Source organism: Heteronotia binoei, chromosome 1, assembly GCF_032191835.1.
Source record: "Heteronotia binoei isolate CCM8104 ecotype False Entrance Well chromosome 1, APGP_CSIRO_Hbin_v1, whole genome shotgun sequence".
Classification (NCBI taxonomy): domain Eukaryota; kingdom Metazoa; phylum Chordata; class Lepidosauria; order Squamata; family Gekkonidae; genus Heteronotia; species Heteronotia binoei.
Genome location: NC_083223.1, coordinates 19,786,445 through 19,809,865, shown reverse-complemented (window position 1 = coordinate 19,809,865; position 23,421 = coordinate 19,786,445). Strand labels below are relative to the sequence as shown.

Sequence of the window (23,421 nt, the reverse complement as noted above, 5' to 3'; positions counted from 1 at the left end):
ATTCCCCGTAGGGCTCAGGGTGGAATACAACATATGATAAAACAATAAAATACGAATTTTTTTTTATAAACAAACAACAACACTCAGAAAATTGTCCATATCATCACCTATTGCCCAGCCCAGCCGTCTCACATCATGATAAGATGTTAACCCTTAGAGATGGCAGATATTATTCCATTTTATAGCACAGGTGCCAGCAGGAGAGGCCAGCCAATTTAAAGTTGTGAGCAAGCAATTAGACTACTGCATAAATTAGTTTGCTCTGAGGCCATCCTTCCTGAGCGATGACAAAAATGTGTGAGCCAGAGGCTAAAAAATTGTGAACTAGCTCACACCAGAGCCAGTTTGGTGTAGTAGTTAAGTGCACAGACTCTTATATGGGAGAACCGGGTTTGATTCCCCACTTCTCCACTTGCACCTGCTAGCATGGCCTTGGGTCAGCCATAGCTCTGGCAGAGGTTGTCCTTGAAAAGGCAGCTTCTGTGAGAACCCTCTCAGCCCCACCTACCTCACAGGGTGTCTGTTGTGGGGGAACAAGATAAAGGAGATTATAAGCTGCTCTGAGACTCTGATTCAGAGAGAAGAGCAGGGTATAAATCTACGTTCTTCTTCTTCTAACTCAGTTTAGAGGGAACACTTTATTCAACCCCCACCTTTCTCTGTCTGAGGCCAAGGGAAGGCACTTCTGGCAGACTGGCGCTGAGGGGTGTGTTTGTGTGTGATGGCTGGGCCTGGGGATTAGAGATCCCAGACATCCCAGGGTGTGGGGTCCCTCTCTGCTGCTGATCAGCTGTCTGGTGAGGGGACTTACCCCACTAAAAGGGAGGAACACTAGGCATTTCAGCAACATGCCCATGTGACTTCAACGTGACCTGGACGCAGGGGGGTTTTTGAGCAGGAACGCATTTCTGACTGGCTCGGTGTCAGGGGGTGTGGCCTAATATGCAAATAAGTCCACACTGGGCTTTTTCTATTAAAAAGCCTCATGTTAAACATTGGTGATGTCAGACGGTGTGGCCTAATATGCAAATGAGCTCCTACTGGACTTTTTCTACAAAAAAGCCCTGTGTGAAACAAAGGTGATGTCAGGGGGTGTGGCCTAAAATGCAAATAAGTTCCTGCTGGTTTTTTTCTACAAATAAAGCCTTGCCAAGAAGTAATGTAGGTATGTCAGGGATGCTCTGGTTCTTCTCTCCTCCATTTTATCCTCACAACAAGCCTCTGAAGTAGGCTTCCCAGCTTCCCGCAAAGGGGCGAGGTTTCCCTGGTTTTGGGTCCCCCAACTTTCTGGCACGGAGCTGGCCAGCAGGCAATCTCTGCCCTCAAAGAATTCCATTGTGCCTGACGTGCCCAGCATGATGATGTCACCTGGAAGTGACGTCATCATGCCGGGTATGTTGAGTGGGGGACACTCTAGCACTTTGGGTAAAAACTCTAAGATTCCCCCTGCTGGGAGCCTGGCAACCCTACTCTGAGGTGGGTGAAGCAAAGAACTGCGTGACTGACCGAAGTTCACCCAGCATGCCTCCAGGGCAGTGTCAAACCTGGGTCTCTAAGAGTCTCCCAAGAGCCCAGCTTGACACCTTAGCCATAACACCATTATAGCTCTTCGGCTCATTCGATTATGCTTAAAATAGTCACTTAATTAGTGTTCAGTTTCTATTGTCAGCTGCCATTACTATAGCAACGACAGAAAAGGAGTTCAGTTGTCAATAAATGGGTGTGAACACAAATGAGATCATACTGGAGAAATGAGGAAGAAGCAGAGCTTTTTTTTGAGCAGGAACGCACAGGAATGCAGTTCCAGCTGGCTTGGCCAGGGCTCCAGCCCTCCAGCAGAGGGAAGACATTAAGCAGCCAACTGTTTCCAGACTGTGCGCTTCATCCTCTCTGCCACCTCCAGTCTCCAGCAGGCTTGCAAAGAGTGTGAGAGACATGGAGCTACCGGTGAGCATCCCCTCCCAGGAGAAGTTGGGCCTGCCACTGCCCACTCCACCACACACGGCACTCTCTTTCCACCCATGTTTGGGTGTGTGTGCAAAACAAGGTCTCTCATCAGGCTGTGTGAGAACACACATCCATGAAATGCAGCTGATGGCCCTGTACTGTTCTGTGTCAATATGCGGAAAGTAACCTACTGTACAGGTGACGACACTTCCGGTAACATGGGGGGGGGGTGGCCTTATATGCAAATGAATTCCTGCTGGGCTTTTTCTACAAAAAAAAAAAAGCCCTGGGAAGAAGGAAGAAAAACAGCTTAGTATCTCCCCAGCAAATAAATTGCTCAAGCTTTCATTTTGCTAAGGACAATTTCGGGCAGGTGGCTGTGTTGAAGCAGCAGAACAAAGTTGGAGTCAGATGGCACCGTGGTGCGTGAGGAGAGTGCTTTGGGGAGAAGAGGGAGCTCAGCTGGGATGTAATATCACTCTAGGACTTCTCTTTCTGGTACTCTATAATATGCCAGTGTCTACCCTCCAAAGCTGCCATTTCCCCCAGAGTAGCTAATCCCAGAGAGCCAGTTTGGTGTAGTGATTAAGTGCACAAACGCCTATCTGAGAGAACTGGGTTTGATTCCCCACTCCTCCACTTGCAGCTGCTGGGATGGCCTCGGGTCAGCCATAGCTCTGGCAGAGGTTGTCCTTGAAAGGGCAGCTGTTATGAGAGTCCTCTCAGCCCCATCCACCTCAACAGGGTGTCTGTTGTGGGGGAGAAAGATAAAGGATATTGTGAGCCACTCTGAGACTCTGAGATTTGGAGTGGAGGGCAGGATATAAATCCAATATCTTCTTCTGTAGGCTGGAGGTTCAAGTGTTGAGCTGGTCTCACTTACAGAGCAACCCAGAAGTCTAGCAACACTCGGGATGGGAGCTTCAGAGTGCAATGAAGTCCCTGATCCCAGCATTTGATGGTCAGATGGCACCACCAAAACAGTGAGGCAACTGGCATGCCCACATCATTCTGATGCCAGTGCAATTCAGCCAGCATAACGTAAAAAACACAGAAGTTAATGAAGCGTGAAACCACTCGTATCAATGTCTTTTAACACCCTCTATAAATGTGGCCTTGAGTCCTGATTCACATTGACATATAATTACACTGGATGTAATTTTTTTTTTTAAATAAAAACCTCCACAAGGACAAACTAGAAACATACAATATAAAGGCATAGTGCAGGGTGCTACTGTTTAAAGAGGCCATTTCACACTGACAGGGCCTATGGCCATACCACCCTGAACACGCCTGATCTCGTCTGATCTCAGAAGCTACGCAGGGTTGGGCCTGGTTAGTACTTGGATGGGAGACCGCCTGGGAATACCGGGTGCTGTAGTAATAATAATAAAATTTTATTTATATCCCGCCCTCCCTGCCTAGGCAGGCTCAGGGCGGCTAACAACATTTATAAATATACATAACGGTAAATATAGGCTTTAAAATTAACATTATTAAAAACCAGTCAATATACAGTTAAAATTTAACTTAATCTGGCAGAGATGATGGTATTTCCGGCGCTAATTTCTGCCAGTTTACATAGTTTACTTAATAACATAGGTCCTTAAACAGAACCATTTTTGGCGGCTCCCTTTATAAACAACCATAATTCAGGCTTAAAAGAGGCCATTTCACACTGTCAATACTAAACAATCTTCTAGCAACAAAAAAAAGATTACAATGCTTACAATACAAAACTAACCTTGAGAATGTGATAAGACAAAAAGCAACTAACTTAGAATAATGATTGCTGAGCAGGCTCTAATGATGTTTTTGCAAAAGCATCCCTCAGGGACAAGCTGGAACCATACATTGTAGAGGCATCTGTATTCTGCTATTATTTAAAGAGATCTTTTCACGTTAGCAATAGCAAACTATCACTTAACAACAATTTACAAGGAGAGGCATTTTCGTGAAGTCTTGAATCAAGTGAGCTGTGCCAGTTTGAATGCTTTAATCAGGACCTCGTGAAGAAGAAGAAGATTGCAGATTTATACCCCGCCCACCTCTCTGAATCAGAGACTCAGAGCGGTTTAAAATCTCTTTCCCCCACAACAGACACCCTGTGAGGTGGGTGGGGCTAAGAGGGCTTTTTTAACAGCAGCTGCCCTTTCAAGGACAACTCCTGTGAGAGCTATGGCTGCCCCAAGGCCATTCCAGCAGGTGCAAGCGGAGGAGTGGGGAATCAAACCCGGTTCTCCCAGATAAGAGTCTACGCACTTAACCACTACACCAAACTGGCCCTTAGAAAAGTCGTCGGATCTTACAAGGGAATATTCCTAAAATACACCATCCCCTAGAAAGGCTTTATTTCTGCCTGAAACACATGGAAAATCTGGATGTTGTGTGGATGATGTTGAATATTGATATTGATGATGGACTAATGTATCCATCATACAGCAATATTTTGAGAAGATTACATCTGTATACTTAGAGTCCTATCAGGACCACTAGCATTGTATTTGTTGTAACATCGTTTGAACTGAATTTACTGTTTATGAATAGGGTTGCTAATCCCAAACTCCACACTTCAAGTTTCCTAATTACTTAATCCCTAGGTGGGGGCAGGGAATCCCCCATTTGGAGGCCATCCCCCTGCTTCAGGGTCATCAGAAAGCATGGGGGGGGGAAATGTCTGCTGAGCACTCCATTATTCCCTATGGAGACTAATACCCATAGGGTATAATGGTGAAGTGATCTTTGAGTGCCTGGGGCTCCGGGGGGCTGTATTTTTAGGTAGAAGCACCACATTTGCAGCATAGCATCCAGTGCCTCTCCTCAAAACACCCTCCAAGTTTCAAAAGGATTGGACCAAGGGATCCAATACTATGAGCCCCAAAAGAAGGTGCCCCTATCCTTCATTATTTCCAATGGAGGGAAGGCATTTAAAAGGTAGGTAGTCCCTTTAAGTGTGATGGCCAGCACTCCCTGTGGGGTTCAATCAGGGGTGGAATTCTAGCAGGAGCTCCTTTGCATATTAGGCCACACTCCCTGATGTAGCCAACCTTCCAAGAGTTTACAAGGCTCTTTTTTGTAAGCTCTTGGAGGATTGGCTACATCAGGGGGGTGTAGCCTAATATGCAAAGGAGCTCCTGCTAGAATTTCACCCCTGGGTTCAATTATGCTTGTCATAACCTTGCTCCTGCCTTCACCCCCCAATGTCTCCTGGTTCTACCCCCAACATCTCCTGACTCCACCCCCAAAGTCCCCAGATATTTCTTGAATTGGACTTGGCAACCCTATTTATGAATGTAGTTTTCCTTGTCTGAGAGTGGCCTAGAGGTCCAGCTGAAATGTGAAGTCCCTCTCCAGAGTCTGTGTCACCTTGATGGACATGGGGCAAAGGACAGGGGGATGTGGAGAGGGTTGGTTTCCCATAAGGGGCCCACAGTGAGATGAGGGGTGGTTGAGGAATAAACAGGTGAGATGAGAGGTGTGCAGAATAGCAATGAAAAGGAAGGACCTTCTCCTGGCTGCCACCACTCTGGTAAGGGTCTGTATGGAGGGGCCAGAGCACCAAACCACCCCTGTATCCTCCTTATTAATAGACACCTCCTAATTGTGACCAAGGAGACATGAGGACCCAAGGAGTATAACAACAATTTATTTACAGTGCTCAAATAATAAGTAGATGACAAAGATTTAGTGCTAAAGGGAATATGAAAACAGTAAAGGTTGGTGCAAAGAAACAAAAGCCCTGATGCGTTTAACTATACAGTCCCTATCTAATAACCAACACTCACCCCTTGCCTTGGATGAGGGATCTTTCTCCTGTTACAAGCTCTCTAGGCTACAGCCTGCCTCCAGCTCAGGAAAAGAACACACCCTGCCTGGGCTTGGCCCTTTTATGTTCTCCTCCCAGGCCCCACCCCTCTTGGGGCCAGTTTCCCTCCAAAACCCTTGCTACCCACTCAGAGGGACAGAAGGGATCCTGGGAAATGTAGGCTCTTTTGTAACTCCTAGGCAGGCGTATCTGGGGCCTGCAGTCCTCACTAGGGTTGCCAAGTCCAATTCAAGAAATATCTGGGGACTTTGGGGGTGGAGCCAGGAGACATTAGAGGTGGAGCCAAGATCAAGGCTGTGACAAGCCTTCCTTCCATAGGAAATAATGAAGGATAGGGGCACCTTCTTTTGGGGCTCATAGAATTGGACCTCCTGGTCCAATCTTTTTGAAACTTGGAGGGTATTTTGGGGAGAGACACTAGATACTATATTGAAAATTTGGTGCCTCTACCCCAAAAAACAGCCCCCGCAGAGCCCCAGATACCCGTGGATCAATTCTCCATGATTTTCTATGAGAATAAATCTCCATAGGGAATAATAGAGTTCCCAGAAGACATTTCTCTCCCCTCCCCCCGCTTTCTGACGACCCTGAAGCGGGGGAAGGGCCTCCAAACCGGTGGATCCCCTGCCCCCACCTGGGGATTGGCAACCCTAGTCCTCACTAGGCCCAGGATCATGACAGGTGGGCAAGTAGGCTGGTGAGGAGAGGTTTGGGTATTGGGGAGGTCAAGCTAAGGGGAGCAATAATGGTGCATTTGGCCTGGATAGCATTTGCATGGGAAACCAATAAAACTGTAACATGTCAGAATGGGAGAATGATGGTGAGAGTGTATGTGGTAGGTAGGGTTTCAGTTGTAAGGATTCAGTTTTATTTGCAAGTCCAGGGAGTTTCTATGGGGAGCCCCTTTTTGCCCAGCCTGGCATGTTTATTAATGGCTGAGTTGGAAAATAAGTTTTTTTGCAATCCTGACATTAATCCATTTTTTGATTCTGTAATATGGTTTAAATGATATATTGATGACATCATGGCTGTGATTGCGCACGAGTCCACAGTTATTCCTTTAACTGAGTGGATGAATAACATTGATCCCTCCATTAAATTTTCTCACATTGCTGACAAACTCCCCGCTAACACAATCTGTCCACAATATAACTAAAAAAATTTGGTTTCTTGTGAAAGATTTGCCGGTTGCCATGAGACACCGCAAATCAGCTTTAGAAGAACTAGAAACTTAGGTGAATTCCTGGTGAGAGCAGACCTTGCACAATCTACACAAAGTATGTGGAAGATGGGTGGGCACTTTAAATGCGGCGCCTGCTTAGCATGCGGCTTATCTATGCAAACGTCTGCGTTCGTTCATCCGGTGTTTTTGGAAGAGATCACGACTTGTGCAACTGAAAGATGCATTTATGTGATCCTCTGCCCTTGCAAAAAAATCTATTTGGGCTCCACCGCACGTGTTATTCATACACGCGTGTTGGAGCACAAATCAAGAGTGAAAAATCATGTGACAGATGCTCCTTTGGTGGAGCATTTCCTCAAATTTAAATATGAACCTGATTCTATGCGCTTTTGTGTGCTGCTTAAATTTCCAGTTAAGTTGCACGGTGGACAGCAACAGGTGGCTTCTTCAACAAGAAATGCGGATGATTTTTAAATTAAGAACTTTAACTCCGCATGGGTTAAATAATGATTGGGACCTAACATGCTTTCTGTAATCAACTGGATCTGTGTATTTATATTGTTGCTGGTGATCTATAAGTTTTTGTTTGGGACAAACTGTAGCTAGTTACAGTGTATCTTTAAGGAACACCTACGTTAAGTATGTGCACCTGTTACATATAAGCCGCTTGTAACTGTTTTTCTCCAGCACTATTCAAGTGCCTTTCAATAATGTAATGGCGTTTTTTGCCCAGGGTATGAAAATGTTGTAAAAAGGTACGTTTTAACTTTTTAGCTCCATATTAAGATTTGTGGCTTACATGTATACTGATTAATATTTTATATGATCTTGTCATGCATTTATGATTTTTGCAGCTCGAAGAAGCCTGTGCGAAACAAGGGTTCCAGTACGACCTTGTTCTTTTCAACCTTTTGGATAGCTGGCTGCATGTATTGAGAGACATTGATCAATTTCACAACTATTTCACCAAAATTCCTTGGAATGAACTGAGCATTGATTGCTATAAAGGCTGGATTGATTCTTGGTGAACACGTTCCCTGTTTTGCTATGGACTAATCGTATGGTCTATCATGAACTAATATATGCTTTTGCAATTGTTGAATTGTTTGGTGATTTTGTTGGTTGTACGGTGGCTGGTTTTCACGGAAAGCCTTGTGCTTTGGATTTCTTTGCCTACAATTGCCGTGATTCTCTTTGTGGATTGCACAATCCCCAGGTAGGGGCAGGTGATCCCCCCGGTTTGGAGGCCCTCCCCCCACTCCAAGCCGGAGGAGAAAACAGATCAGAGAGGGAATTCCCCCATGTGTTTTTCATGGGTCTCCGCTTGTTTTATTATAATTTTGAAGTTTATGACAGAACCCTGAAAACTCCCAGCCAGAAGCGCATCCACTGATGAATCCTACTGGTGCTCTTACAGATGAAGCATACAGAGAGAGATAGAGATATGGTCAGGGACCTGCCTATCTACGGGACTGCCTTTCCCCATATATCCCCCAGAGAGCACTGCGATCAGGGGCAAAAAATCTGTTGTCTGCCCCTGGCCCAAAAGAAGCCAGGTTATGCATAACGAGATCCAGGGCTTTTTCAGTGGCAGCACCAGAACTTTGGAACACCCTCCCAGAAGCTATAAGGGCCCTGCGGGATTTGTCGGCGTTCCGCAGGGCCTATAAGACCGAACTGTTTAAACAGGCTTTTGTGGTTGATTGAAAAGGGGCTGCCACCGGACATCCTACAGAATGCTGGCGAGCATAGTCAGAAGTCAATACCGCCTATACTGGACTGAAACAGCGCTAATAGTTTCAAAATTGATAAGTAAATTATGGTTTTATATGTTTTATTGAATTGATTGTTTTTATGATGTTGTAAGCCGCCCTGAGTCCGCTTGCGGAGAGGGCGGGATATAAATGTAAAGAGATAGATAGATAGATAGATAGATAGATAGATAGATAGATAGATAGATAGATAGATAGATAGATAGATAGATAGATAGATAGATAGATAGATAGATAGATAGATAGATAGATAGATAGATAGATAGATCTAAATAAGAGAACAGGATTCCACTGAACTGACAACATTGCTGTTGCCGTAGATGCTAATTCTCCCTCTAACAGAAAGATCTAAAAGTCCAATTGCCTTGGCCTGTCATATCCAATGTGCTTGGATAGACCCAATTTGGAAGTGTTAATAATTCAGCTTGCAATTTGTATCTGTCAGTATGCAAGACAGGAGCCAGTGAAGAGGCTGGGAAATATAACAAATGTAACTGGCAGCGCTCTTTGCAATAGGGATAGCTCTGCCGGTTGACTTCAAAACACAATTATTAATTTGTAATTGAACAACTGTGTAAAGCTGCAGAACTGCAGATGAAGCTCTCTGCTCCGTTCGATCTTGGTGGAAGCCGGGTTTAGGTAGCCAGCTCAAGGTTGACTCAGCCTTCCATCCTTCCGAGGTCAATAAAACAAGTGAGTCCCCAGCTTGCTGGGGGGGGGGGGAGTGTAGATGACTGGGGAAGGCGATGGCAAACCACCCCATTAAAAAGTCTGCTGTGAAAATGTCGTGATGCGACGTCACCCCAGAGTCAGAAACGACTGGTGCTTGCACAGGGGAGGACGGGATATACCTTTGATAAAATAGAACAATTAAAAAAAAAAAAAAATTAATCGAACAACTGCAAATACCAGCATACCCTGATGCAGTGGACAACATCGATATGTCACCATTGACACGTTTGATATAGGAAGCAACAACATTTGAACATCAAACTGGGTTGATGCATTTAGTATCTTCCTCTTCAGTTTCCTGTAGATTCAGGTGAGTGGCCACATTGGTCGGAAGCAGCAGAACAAAGTCTGAGTCCAGTGGCACCTTTAAGACCCAACAGAGTTTAATTCTGGATATAAGCTTTTGTATGCTTCAAAGTCCTAAAGGGGCCACTAGACCTTTAATTATTCTTTGGCTAATTATTATTAATTACTTTTGGGTGAAGAAGTCCTTGCTTTTATCTGTTCTACTGCTCATTAATTTCACTGAGTTCTTGTATTGTAAGAACTATCCCATGAATAGTTTTGTAAAATTTTTATCAGGTCAGTCACACGCACTCCATTACAGATAGAAAGGTGACACTCAATAGAGAACAGAGGTTTGGAGGACTAAAGGTGCAAGGAAAGAATGATTAACACATGGAATTCACTGGCAAAGGAGGTGGTGGCAGTTACATGCATAGATGGCTTCAAGAGGGATTGGATAAACATATGGAACAGAGGTCCATCAGTGGCTATTAGCCACGGGATATAGATAGAACTCTCCATCTGGGGCAGTGATGCTCTGTATTCTTGGTGCTTGGAGGGGGGGCAACAGTGGGAGGGCTTCTAGTGTCCTGGCCCCACTCGTGGACCTCCTGATGGTACTTGATTTCTTTGTCCACTGTATGACAGAGTGTTGGACTGGATGGGCCATTGGCCTGATCCAATATGGCTTATGTTCTTCTGTTCTGGATGGGCCATTGGCCTGATCCAATATGGCTTATGTTCTTCTGTTCCCAAGGAAAACTTCAGGAAAAAGCTTCTTTGACCTGATCTACCCTCCCTGTGGATGGGGAAACAGAGATGTTAAAATTCCTTTGACCCAAGGAGGAGGCAGATAGAACTCTCACATGGGGTCTACTGAAGGCTGCCATTGGCCAAATGCACCTGAACAACTAAATCCATCTCAAAAGCCTAGCCAGTTTTCCTCTTTTTCTACATGCAACACTTTACATTTGTCTGCATTTTATTTTATCTTCACTGGGTCACTTCTTTTTGCTTACTGTGACAACACTGCCTTTTCCTTCTCTCTTTCTCTTTTACAAATTTATTAACTAAATTGTTACCCATGAAAGAAGGTTAGTTCTTTCCTTTTCCTCGACAGCAATTCTGGGAATTAAGAAGAGGGGTGGGGGGGAGAAATACAATTTTCAAAGCAGTTGCAAATGCAAATGTTTTGTCTTCGGGCTGAAAAGAGCACATGGCCTATTTTAATTAAGCTTGAGGTACCGGGTGAGGAAGAAACCTTTTAAAAGATACAGAGCAGACAAATTCCTCGGTCAATTTAACTGAGCCTGTAGGTGAAATGAAACGCGACCTTTTCATTCATTGGAGGAGATCACTGGCTTTGAAAAGAGGAAAATAATGAGCTGTGGGCTTGAAGGAAGGACCAGGGGAGGGAGAGAAATGATTTGGAAATTCCTGTTTGCTCCCCCACATCTGCCTCCTAGTTAGGGTTGCCAATCCCCAGGTGGGGGCAGGGGATCCCCCAGTTTTGAGGCCCTCCCCCTGGCTTCAGGGTCATCAGAAAGCAGGGGGCGGGGAGGGGAATGTCTGCTGGGAACTCTATTATTCCCTATGGAGACTTATATCCATAGGATATAATGGAGAATTGATTCATGGGTATCTGGGGCTCTGGGGGCTGTTTTTTTAGATAGATGTATCAAATTTTCAGTATAGCATCCCGTGCCTCTTCCCAAAATATCCTCCAAGTTTCAAAAAGATTGGACCAGGGGGTCCAATTCTAAGAGCCCCAAAAGAAGGTGTCCCTATCCTTCATTATTTCCTATGGAAGGAAGGCATTTAAAAGGTGTGCGGTCCCTTTAGATGTGATGGCCAGAACTCCCTTTGGAGTTCAATTATGCTTGTCACACCCTTGCTCCTGGCTCCACCCCCAAAGTCTCCTGGCTGCACCCCAAAGTCCCCAGATATTTCTTGAATTGGACGGCAACCCTACTCCCAGTGCAACTTGCCAGCACTCAGCTGGGTGGCAGGAGAAAAACGCTGGGCAAAATGGGGGAGGAGGAGATTGGATTTATACCCCACTATTCACTCAGAGTCTCAGAGCAACTTACAATCACTTTCCCTTCATTTCCCTACCACAGACAACCTGCGAGGTAGGTGGGGCTGAGAGAGCTCTGGGACAACTGCTCTTGAGAGAACAGCTCTGAAAAAACTGTGACAGACCCAAGGTCACCCAGCAGCTTCATGCAGAGGCATGGGGAATCAAACCCAGTTCTCCAGATTAGAGTCTGCTGCTCTTAACGCCAAACTGGCTCTTTGCCTTGCACAATGACACCATTTCCTGCAGATCCCAGAAGTGATCTCATCACATCAGTGTTAGGGAAACTGCTCTCAAAATAACTTGGGGAATTAGACTGAGAGACAGCTAGCCCCAAAAAGGAATCTTTTATTATCTGTGTATACGAGGCTCAACCGTTCAGATGGTCAATGCTCAATAAAAGGACTCTAATTTAATAAAATCAATTGTGGTTTATTTGAGACAATAGTTCGTTCACACAAGGTACAAAATCAATCACACATTCACACAGGTCTAGGAAATATAGAGAGATCGATAGGGGAACATAAAGGAATGGACATACAGGGTAATACTACCTCTCGCAGACTCCAATGGAAGGCTCCGATGGCGACGAATGAGGAAATAGGGGTAAGGTCCCGAAACTGATCAGGAATCGGGGGTGTAACTACACAGCGGGAATGGGGTTTACTGAGTAGAAGGCACACCTGTGGGTAGCTAGTCCACAGGTTATATAGAGTCACCTTAGTCCTGAGGGGATGGGAGGTGACTGGGAGTGGTAATGGGAGGTTCTGCTGATGACCAAGGAGGCTGGACATCGGCTGGACCAATGGCGAGTCAATGGCGACACCTGATTGGATGTGTGCTTCAACCAATGGACATCACCTTCATCCTGGGCATCCTGGAAACTTCCAAGTTGCGACAGGGCCTGGGGCGGCTCCGCTGATATTAATATGGGAATGGTTGGGTGATTGGGAACAGATGGGATTAACTGGGAAAGGGACAATAGAGAATCAGATATGAACCTAGGTATTCCGGTGTAGACAAAAGGGCTTGGATGTGTCAGGAGAGATCCTTCCTCTTTCTCATCATCTCCTGGGCGAAGCCTGTTGTTCAGGATATTACTTGGCAATCAGGATTGATTGTGGAGCCATTAATCCAATCTTAAACTAGATAGGTTGCTTGCGGGCTAGGAATGACTCAAGGTGTGTACGTGAGGCTCCCACTTAGAAGGAATGAAATCCAACCAGGCAGGAAGATGGCTACATGTGGTGTAAGCGAAACACAGTAGTTTCCAGGCTTAGCGCTTCAACACCGTTCGCCTGGATAGCTCCGTTGCGGCGTAGCCTCCTCCTCGCCATGGCGGCTTCCACGCGGTAGCGGGGAAATGTTTGTGTGCGGCTGCAGACACTCTGTGCCCGTCTCAAGCACTTGTATAATTAGTGATAGGTACACGGGAGTCTTACACAGTCCCTGGATAGCTTTGCTCGCATTCACTGGCCAGGCGGATGCAAGCTTACTTCTCCAGGCGCCCTGGCAACCATGTGTGTGACAGAGGGGTCATTTTCTCACATCAGGTGATGCTATATTATTTGCCATAAACTCTGTGGCTAACCCTAGAGTCACCTCCATCACAATGATGTCACTTCCAGCTTCATCATCACTTCCAGTGACATCCTCATGCTGGGGACTCCAACATCAACATAAATCCCCTCCACCCACGTCTCCTACAGGTTAATAGGTACAACCTGGCAACCTTATGTACAACTCCTCCCCTAGGGTTCTATAGGTGTTTAAACTGTTGGGGAAAATAGCCTGTTTGAGCTCATGTATTTTTTTTCTTTCTTTCTCCCTGATATCTGTTTCTCTGCCACTTTCATGCCTCCTGGATCATACTAAGTCCTCATCAGGCTTTTTTTGCTGAGCTTCTTGAGTAATCATAACTTATCCTAGAAGCAAGAAAACATAGAAATGGAAACATAGAGCTGGAAGGGACGCTCAGGAGTCATCTAGTCCACCCCTGCAGGAAATTCTCAGTAATCTCCTACTCCCCAGCAACCCCAGGCCAATCTATCCTGTAGCAAAATACCTTTCTGACCCCAAAGTGGTGATCATCCTTACCCTGGCCATATGAGAAAGGATTAGAAGAGCTGAGCACTGATTTATCCCTCCCTTACATGATCGGTCCAAATTCATAGCAATTCATAGGGCGTTTTCGCACTCACCTTCAGCCGGCGCGACCCCCCTCTTCACCGCGCAGGATCTGCATGGATTTCGCACTAAACGCCGCGGAGCAGCCGGAAGAGCCGGAAACTCCCGGCGCTTTTGCGGCGCAAACGCCAAACTGCTTTTTGGCGGTTTCGGTTTGCGCCGCAAAAGCGCCGGGAGTTTCCGGCTCTTCCGGCTGCTCCGCTGCGTTTAGTGCGAAATCCGCGCAGATCCTGCGCGGTGAAGAGGGGGGTCGCGCCGGCTGAAGGTGAGTACGAAAACGCCCATAGACTCAGCATTGTGGACAGAGCCAGATTGGTGTAGTGGTTAAGTGTACAGACTCTTATCTAGAAAAACTGGGTTTGATTCCCCACTCCTCCACTTGCAGCTGCTGGAATGGCCTTCAGTCAGCCATAGCTCTCGTAGAGTTGTCCTTGAAAGGGCAGCTTCTGGGAGAGCGCTCTCAGCTCCACCTACCTCACAGGGTGTCTGTTATGAGGGAAGAAGGTAAAGGAGATTGTGAGCTGCATTGAGACTTTGATTCAGAGAGAAGGGCAGGGTATAAATCTATGTTCTTCTTCTTCTTCTTTCTTCTTCCTTCCTTCTTCCTTCCTTCTTCCTTCCTTCTTCTTCCTTCTTCTTCCTCCTTCTTCTTCCTCCTCCTCCTCCTCCTTCTTCCTCTTCCTCCTTCTTCTTCTTCCTCCTCCTCCTTCTTCTTCCTCCTCCTCCTCCTTCCTCCTCCTCTTCCTCCCCCTCCTCCTCCCCCTTCTTCTTCTTATTCTTCTTCTTCTTCTGATGGCCATATAGCCTCCAATTTTAAAAAGTCTCCAAAGAAAGAGAACCCACCACCACCAAAGAAGCCTGTTCTACGGAGGAACTGTTTTGTTAGCGAGTTATTTCTAATATTTTTGTCAAAAACTCTTTTGATTTAACTTCAACCTGTTGGTTCTGGTCTGATCTTCTGGGACAACAGAAGACAACTCCACTCCATCCTCTAAATGACAATGACAGCCTTTCAAATATTTGAAAATGGCCTGTCAAATACCTGTCTCCACTCCAGGCTTTATAGAAGAAATTCTGAATTGTAATAGTTACAGTATTTAGGAAATGTACATGCAGCCTCTCCAGGAATCTTGTAAACTGGCTCTTTGGGAAGGCGGGCCTCAGGGCTTTTCTTTTTGAGCAGGAACACACAGGAAAACAGTTCTGGCTGGCTCGGCATCCGGGGGTGTGGCTTAATATGCAAATGAGTCCTGCTGGTCTTTTTCTACCAAAAAAGCCCTGTGTGAAGCAATGGTGATGTCAGGGGGTGTGGCCTAATATGCAAGTGAGCTCCTGCTGGGCTTTTTCTACCCCCCCCCCCCCGGTGGGTCTTATTGTGGCAATAAGGTCTAGTTTGCTTTCTTAGTTTTTGAAGGTACGTGGAACCTTTACTTTTTTTCCAAACCTCTTTCCAAACTTTCCAGACCTCCATGAAAGCAATCTTTCAACAGAACGGTAATTCTAGGTGGAGAACAAGTTCTACTCCCACAACTACTTTCATCTCCATCTCCCGCCTCTTCCCGTGACAGCATGTTAACTCATTATCCCGAGACCATGGTACATTTTTGTTCAGCCTTTAAATATCGCAGCACTGTTTGTTTGTTTTCTGATTAAGGCAGCACTGCAACAGACAGAGGATTTTGGTAAGTAGGGCATTACTGCGACAATAGGGTCCCAGTGTGACTTCTTTGTTCTGGCCTTGTGAATTACCGCCCATTGGAGCTTTCATTCATTTCAACTTCCCCAGGAATTCATCTTTGAGCTGTAACCAACAGGAATCTCCGGTCCAGGGTCGAGTGCCAAGAAGTTAGTCTTTCTACAACAGTCAAGGTTGCAAAGAGACACAGAGGACTTGAAAAGAAGGTACAAGCAAGGAAGACCAAGCTCTGGCCTCGATTGTACAGGCTAGTCCAATCATGTCACATCTCAGAAGCTAAGCGTTATCGCCCCTGGCTAGTATTTGAATGGGAGACCTTCAAGGAATACCAGGGTGGGGACGCAGAGGCAGGCAATGGCAAACCATGTCTGAACAGCTCTTGTCTTGAAAACACTACGAGGCTGGCCTATGTCAGCTGTGACAGCAAACAACAACAACAAAAAGGAAGACCAACGACCATCCTGTTCACTAAATTCTCCACTTTTGGGGCACGAAGTAGCACTAAGCCTTCCATTTTTTGCTGACATCTGTACTTTAAAAACTTTAACTATAAAGGATAACAGAAGTTATCCTAGTCCAGGGGTGGCCAAACTTGCTTAACATAAGAGCCACATAGAGTAAATATCAAATGCCTGAGAGCCACAAGACATGAATGTCAGATATCTGAGTGCCACAAGGAAGGAAGGATATAGATGAGGGAGGGAGAGGTGGAAAGAAAGCAACTTTAAATGCATTCTCTAAGCTGCTGGCTGACTTTGCTTGCAGAAGTGATTTAAAGAGACAAATACCTTCTCCAAGCCAGCCAACAGGGCAGTGGGGGTTCCAAGAGTCACACAATATGTGTGAAAGAGCTACATGTGGCTTCCAAGCCAGTTTGGCCACTCCTGGCCTAGTCTTTACAACAAAATCATGAGTAATGTTTCAGAGCAGTCCTGCAGAACCCAGAAGCACAGGGAGAGGGGAATATTCGGTCATGTTGACTCAGGCTGGGGATGTCGTTGTCCATTCCTCTATGGGACTCGTTAGCCTTGTAAGCAGGCATCGTTCACCAGGAGCAAACAATGCTTTGCGTGACCTCAGCTTCCTCCAGCATGCAAAAGGGGTTTCTATGGTAATGGGGTAAGGGTTTTTTTTTTCTCCCCCAGTGCAAACAAGGACAGTTCTTGCTATACGAGTCTGCCAAGGAGTGCTAACACAGAAACCACCAACTCTCCCTCATGAATAGCCGTTTGTGTCCCATACATGTTGGCAACAGAGCCGCTGTCCTTCCAAGCATCAGCCTTCTGACAGTTGCGCCGAAAATCTTGGCAGGCTTACAAAAGCGTTCAGGTTTTGCTTTTGGAGCCCAGTTTGCTTTTCTTCTCCTCAGCTGTAACACATCCACGAATCTCCAGTACAAAATACCGCCACCAGAAGCCAGGGCTGCGGACAACTGAAATATCCCGCTCAGCAAGACAAAGCACGCAAACTATGAGGGAAAAAATATCTATGCAAAAAAAATAGCCATGGAGAGAGAGATAGTTATTTGCCGGACAGAAGGCCTCCTTGCCTGAAAGCCTTTTGTCTGTACAATAACTTTTCATGAGAACTGAATTTTCTGCATAATAAGAAATCTCGGACATCAGAATGGCAGAATGACATCAGAATTAGCTTCAGTTGCTAAGCGTGTGAAATTTTCGCTTGAATGAAATTGTGCTGCTATTCCATCAGCGGGGCTGCCTCCCATTTCTAAAGCAGCTGAATGTGAAAGTTTGTGAAACAGACATTGGCAGTCTAGTTTCAAGGTTACTATTGTCAATTTAAATTTCTACAGTCATTAATGAGAGTCACCCAGTTATGATTTCTTATTATTTGTATGGTTTTCTTGGACATGAACCCTAAATATGGTTAAAGGAGCAATAAAATGAACCATTTGTAAGCAACTTTGATTTTAAATGCATTCTCCAAGCCACTGGCTGACTTTGCTTGGAGAAATGATGTAAAGAGACAAATGCCTTCTCCAAGCCATCCAACAGGGTAGTGGCTTCATTGTTTAAAAGTGACCCTTTTGAAAAAGGTAGAAACAGTGACAATTTCAGTTAAGACAATACTCACCCCTCCAGGATCTGTAGGCGGTTGTTGTATGTGTCCTCTGGACCTCTTCCAGACATGGATTTCAGGGTCAGGAAAATCCCTCCTCAAAATAAAGTCCAAGTTTAAGTGCTGGGCTGAGGTAAATCTCCACACTCCTCTCTTTCCTCTGGTGGTGTGTCTTTTCACTGTGTTACCAGACAGCCGACACCATTGCCGTGTGTTGTGTCTTCCATTTCTCCTTGTCGGAGTGACCCCCTTTCCCTGGCAAAACACTCATTCCTCCCACACAGCATTGTCTCCACAGCGGGACCGACACTTGCAGCGGAGGGAAACCCTTAGGCTTTCGATGAGCCACTCCTCCCAACAGATTGTGGCATGCCTTTCAATCCTGGGTCCCCCTGGTGTTTCCCTCGGCGAACAGAAGACTGAGGGCCCTGGCCAGAGACCACTTCTTACCTAGCAGCACAAGCTGCAGCATTTGGCACAGAGAGGAAGGGCACTGGGGCATTGTCCTTCAGGCAGCTACTGGAAAGCGGGCTTGTGTGTCGGAGGGAAATGTGGGATGGGTTGAAGGACAAGGCTTGGACCCTCCTTTTCTGAAAGAGGCCCTGCATTCAGGGGGCACCGTGGGGCTACTATGGGGAGAAATGGAATACTAAGGCTGTCTGTCACCAACAGTATTATAATGTTTTGTTTATAATGCATGTTACATGTTTAAAAGTAAATTAGGTGTACAGGAACACTTCTGGAAAAGACATGTCCTCAGTTTTAACCCAGACTTGCAAGCAACAGAGTAATTAACAGATTCCATTTATTGCCTTATGACACTCTCACCAGTCAGTCAGTCAAGATTTATTGCAGCATCGAGCCATTTACAGAAATATAAAATACTGGTACTTACAAAAGCGTTCGGGCTTTTGCTTTCGGAGCCCAGTTTGCTTTTCTTCTCCTCGGCCGTAACACATCCACGAATCTCCAGTACAAAATACCGCCACCAGAAGCCAGGGCTGCGGACAACTGAAATATCCTGCTCAGCGAGACAAAGCACGCAAAAATTAAACAATATATATACATGGGTCTCTTGTAAGGATCTCAGTTACATGAAAACTATATTAAAATCCAATTAAAGTACAAAAATTAAACAATATATACACATGGGTCTCTTGTAAGGATCTCAGTTACATAAAAACTATATTAAAATCCAATTAAATAGGAGAGAGAAGATAAAACCATAACCCAAGTTATTATTACAAAATTAACTGACTTTTCCTGATGCTGTAACAAGCTACTCAAAATTTCGCCATGGATTCCGTAGTAGACCGCTTTTCATCAGCCAATAATCGATTACATAATTCTGAATCTGACCTGTACCTACCACATACACTCTCACCATCTTTCTCCCATTCTGACATGTTACAGTTTTATTGGTTTCCCATGAAAATGCTATCCAGACCAAATGTTCTTTCAATTTGTTAATTTCATTGAGTTCTAACTTTGTACCACTTTGCATTCTTAACCACTGCCCACCAGCTCTATGCAGTTCTGCCGACTGTATCCCATTGCGTCATCTGATGAAGTGTGCATGTATACAAAAGCTTACATTCTGAATAAAACTTTGTTGGTCTTAAAGGTGTTACTGGACTCCTACTTTGTTCTGTCACCAGCACTGTGCAAGATGTCTTCTACTGCTGTTGTGCTTTTGATTTTGCCTCTGGGAGAGGCTCGGATATCAACTATTGGGGGATGGGGAAAACTGTAATCAAGTCACAGGTAACTTTTCATGGGGTTTGCAGGCAACAGATGGACAAACGTGGTTTGCCACTGCCGGTCTCTGCTTACAGCCCTGGGCTTCCTTGGTGGTCTCCCATCCAAGTACTAACTGAGGCCAACCCTGCTTAGCTTTCAGGATATAATGTGACTGAGCTATCTTGGGCCATCCAGACTACCAGTTACTCCATTGTTAATTGAGACTTGGTGATAGCCATATGCTAAGCCAGGGATGGCCAAACTGTGGCTCGGGAGCCACATGTGGCTCTTTCACACATATTGTGTGGCTCTTGAAGCCTCCAGCTGCCCCATCGGCCAGCTTGGGGAAGCCATTTCTTTAAATCACTTCTGCAAGTCAAGCAGCAGCTTGCAGAATGCATTTAAAGTTGCTTTCTTTCCACCTAACTCTCCCTCCCCCTTCCCCCATCTATTTCCTTCCTTCCTTCCTTCCTTCCTTCCTTCCTTCCTTCCTTCCTTCCTTCCTTCCTTCCTTCCTTCCTTCCTTCCTTCCTTCCTTCCTTCCGGACCTCACTGGTGGACCTCTTGATGGCACTTGGGTTTTTTGGCCACTGTGTGAAACAGAGTGTTGGACTGGATGGGCCATTGGCCTGATCCAACATGACTTCTCTTATGTTCTTATGTTCCTTCCTTCCCTTCTCAAACATGTGATGTTCATGTCCTGTGGCTCTCAAACATCTGACATTTATTCTATGTGGCTCTTACATTAAGCAAGTTTGGCCACTCCTGTGCTAAACTGTAAGCTTAGCTTACACATACCACTGTTACGTCGACCAGTGCTGTTTTCAAACACTAATTCAGAACATCTGTTTGTACAACATCTTTTGTGGATGCCGGTTGGAACAGTACTGTCTGCCTCTTCTGTTGGAGGGTAGAGACACCTGCTAATTCAAAACATATGGGCAATAGCTTACACCCAAGGTGCATGCATTGGACAAAAGACCAGGGCGAACATTTGCCCAGGAGTTCTAACACAGCATGAAATTATCTAGCTAAGAAAACAGGGCAGTGACAGAGTAATCATTCAAACATATTGCAGAGAGGACAGCTGTTCTGAGAGACGAAGCCCACTCACCTCAACTGGGCTGCGTCCTTGACATCACAAGAGAAGAGGTTTCTGCCCTCTCGGCTGCCAGACCTCAAAGCCCTTTGCTGCTCTTTAGGTAAGTGTGAAGATCTGAGCGGGAACTTGGGGAGAGGCAGAAAGGAAAAGGAAGCCAAGAAATATTCGAGGAGGAGGAAGAAGACGATGATGACAACGACAATGACGACATTGGATTTGTATCCCGCCCTCCACTCAGAGTGGCTCACAATTCCCTTTGCCCTCCTCCCCCATAACAGAAACCCTGTGAGGTGGGTGGGGCTGAGAGAGCTCTCACAGAAGCTGCCCTTTCAAGGACAACTCTGCGAAAGCTGTGGCTGACCCAAGGCCATTCCAGCAGCTGCAAGTGGAGGAGCGGGGAATCAAACCCAGTTCTCCCAGATAAGAGTCCACACACTTAACCACTACACCAAACTGGCTCTTGAATACTTAAGTCTTGAATATTTATGAATGCATGTTTAGGCCTAGCAACCAACCAGAGTTTCTATGGTTTTAGTATATCAGTGGTGGAAAGTGCTGTCAAATCATAGCTAACTTATGGCAGCCCTGGAAGTTTTCAAGGCAAGAGAGCCAATTGGGTATAGTGGTTAAACTCATGGACTCTTTATCTGGGAGAACTGGGTTTGATTCCCCATTCCTGAGGAATCAGGACTCCTCCACATGTATCTGCTATTGTGGCCTTGAGTCAGTCACAAATTCTTGCAGAGCTGTTCCTCTCAAGAGCAGTTTCAGGGAGAATTCTCCCACCCCCACCTACCTCACAGGGTGTCTGTTGCGGGGAGGAGAAGGGAAAAGAGATTGTAAACTGCTCTGAGACTCCTTTGAGTAGTGAAGGGCAGGGTATAAATCCAATCTCTTCCCTTCTTCAAGAGACACTCAGAGGTGGTTTGCCATTGCCTGCCTCTGCATCATGACCCTGGATTTCCATGGTGGTCGTCCACCCAGATAGGGCTGGCCCTGCCACCAGGCAAATTAGGCATTTGTCTAGGGTAGGGCTGCCAAGCCCCTGGTCCGGGAGGTTCCCACATTGGCCCAGTGAGGGGAACCTCCCCCTACATCGCTGGTGTGATGAAAGCACCCAGAAGTGACGTCATTGCACCAGCGTGCAGTGGCCACTCTAGGCGTTTCCAAACAAACTCTGTTTTTCCCAGATGCTCTAGCCATATGGGAGGGAAAACTCTATTGTACAAAACACCTAGAGAGGCCAGATGGAGGCAGCAGCGTTCCAATTATACATGAATTTGTGAAAGAACTGAATATTGTGAATATTTTCTACACATATACCACAAGTTTTGCACGACGTTTCCTGGAGGAAGGACCTCGCGAACTGAAACAGGCTTTACCCTGTTGCCGGTTCTTTGGAGCTCTTTTCTGGACTTATGTTTTGGACTATTTTCACAATGGTGTATAAATGTGCATAAGTATGCACATGCGGTATGTAAAATTATGAGGTTGCTGAAATGCATTCTTTCCTTCGTATGAATTATATTTTGTCCCTTCCTCAGTAGACATACAGTGTCCCTGGGCTTTTTTTGAGCAGGAACACAGTTTTGGCTGGCTCAGCATCAGGGGGTGTGGCTTAATATGAAAATGAGTTCCTGCGGGGCTTTTTTCTTTTTGTTTCTGTGTGAAACAGTGATATCAGGGAGTGTGGCCTAATATGCAAATGAGTTCCTGCTGGGCTTTTTGGAAGAAGCCAGGGATATGGAAATGCTCGGGCCTCTTCCCACGTACGTCCCACCCCTCGGCATGTTGGTTGTGGGGCTAGGAATGTATACCCAGCTCCGACATTGATGTTGTTTAATCCCAGATCTATTAATAATAAGATCTATACTTTACGTGATTATATCGTAGAGCAACAAGTAGATCTGGCATGTATAACCGAGATCTGGGTGCAGGAGGGCGAAACTGTTGCCCTGAACAAGCTTACCCCACATCTATATGCGCCCCCTTGCCCAGATTGCTTGAGGTTTTGGGCTGGGCTGTCACCAATATGCGGATGACACCCAGCTCTTTCTGTTGATGGACGGCCATTCAGACACGACTCTGGAGCATTTGACTGGGATCTTGGAAGCCTTGGCTGGATGGTTGCAACAAAGCTGGCTGAAACTCAATCCAAATAAGACGGAAGTCCTGTACCTGAATCGCGGGGGACTAGAGTTGGGCCTCTGACTCCCAACCTTGGATGGTGCATCTCTTGCGCCGGTTCAGAAGGTGAGGAGTCTGGGAGTGATACTGGATGCCTCACTTACCATGGAGGCCCAGGTCACAGCAGTTGCTCGATCTGCCTTTCACCACCTTCAGCAGGCCAGGCAGCTGGCGCCCTACCTACCCCACCAGGATTTAGCTACTGTGATCCATGCAACGGTCACTTCCAGGTTGGATTACTGTAACTCGCTCTACGCAGGCTGATCCAGAAACTCCAGCTAGTGCAGAATGTGGCAACATGGCTGTTAACTGCTTTTCCTTTACGGGCAAGCATTCAGCCAGTGCTGCACCAACTTCACTGGCTACCTATTGAGTACCGGATCCTCTTCAAGATTTTGGTACTGACATTTAAAGCCTTACGCTGTCTGGGATCAACAAACCTGAGGGACCGCCTTTCCCCATATACGCCCCAGAGGTTGTTGCAATTGGCTACGCAACACCTCCTGACCACCCCTGGCCCTAAGGACGTCCGACTTGCCTCAATGAGGGTCAGGGCCTTTTCAGCCCTGGCCCCTGCCTGGTGGAATCAGCTCCCTGTGGAGATCCGG

At 46.0% G+C, this 23,421-nt stretch overlaps 1 protein-coding gene and 1 non-coding gene across 2 annotated transcripts in view; one reads left to right on the top strand and one right to left on the bottom strand.

Annotated features, from left to right (window-relative positions):
- The window catches only part of MYO16 (myosin XVI), a 224,243-nt gene extending 206,331 nt beyond the window's left edge, over positions 1-17,912 (bottom strand). The window contains exon 1 of the mRNA XM_060231776.1: positions 17,800-17,912. The gene's annotated coding sequence lies outside the window, so the exon portion shown is untranslated. The remainder of the gene's footprint in view (positions 1-17,799) is intronic.
- On the top strand, positions 3,213-3,331 carry LOC132589071 (5S ribosomal RNA). Its single transcript, XR_009556537.1, has one exon. It is a non-coding gene; the product is annotated as a 5S ribosomal RNA (ribosomal RNA).
- Positions 17,913-23,421: the final 5,509 nt, after the last annotated feature.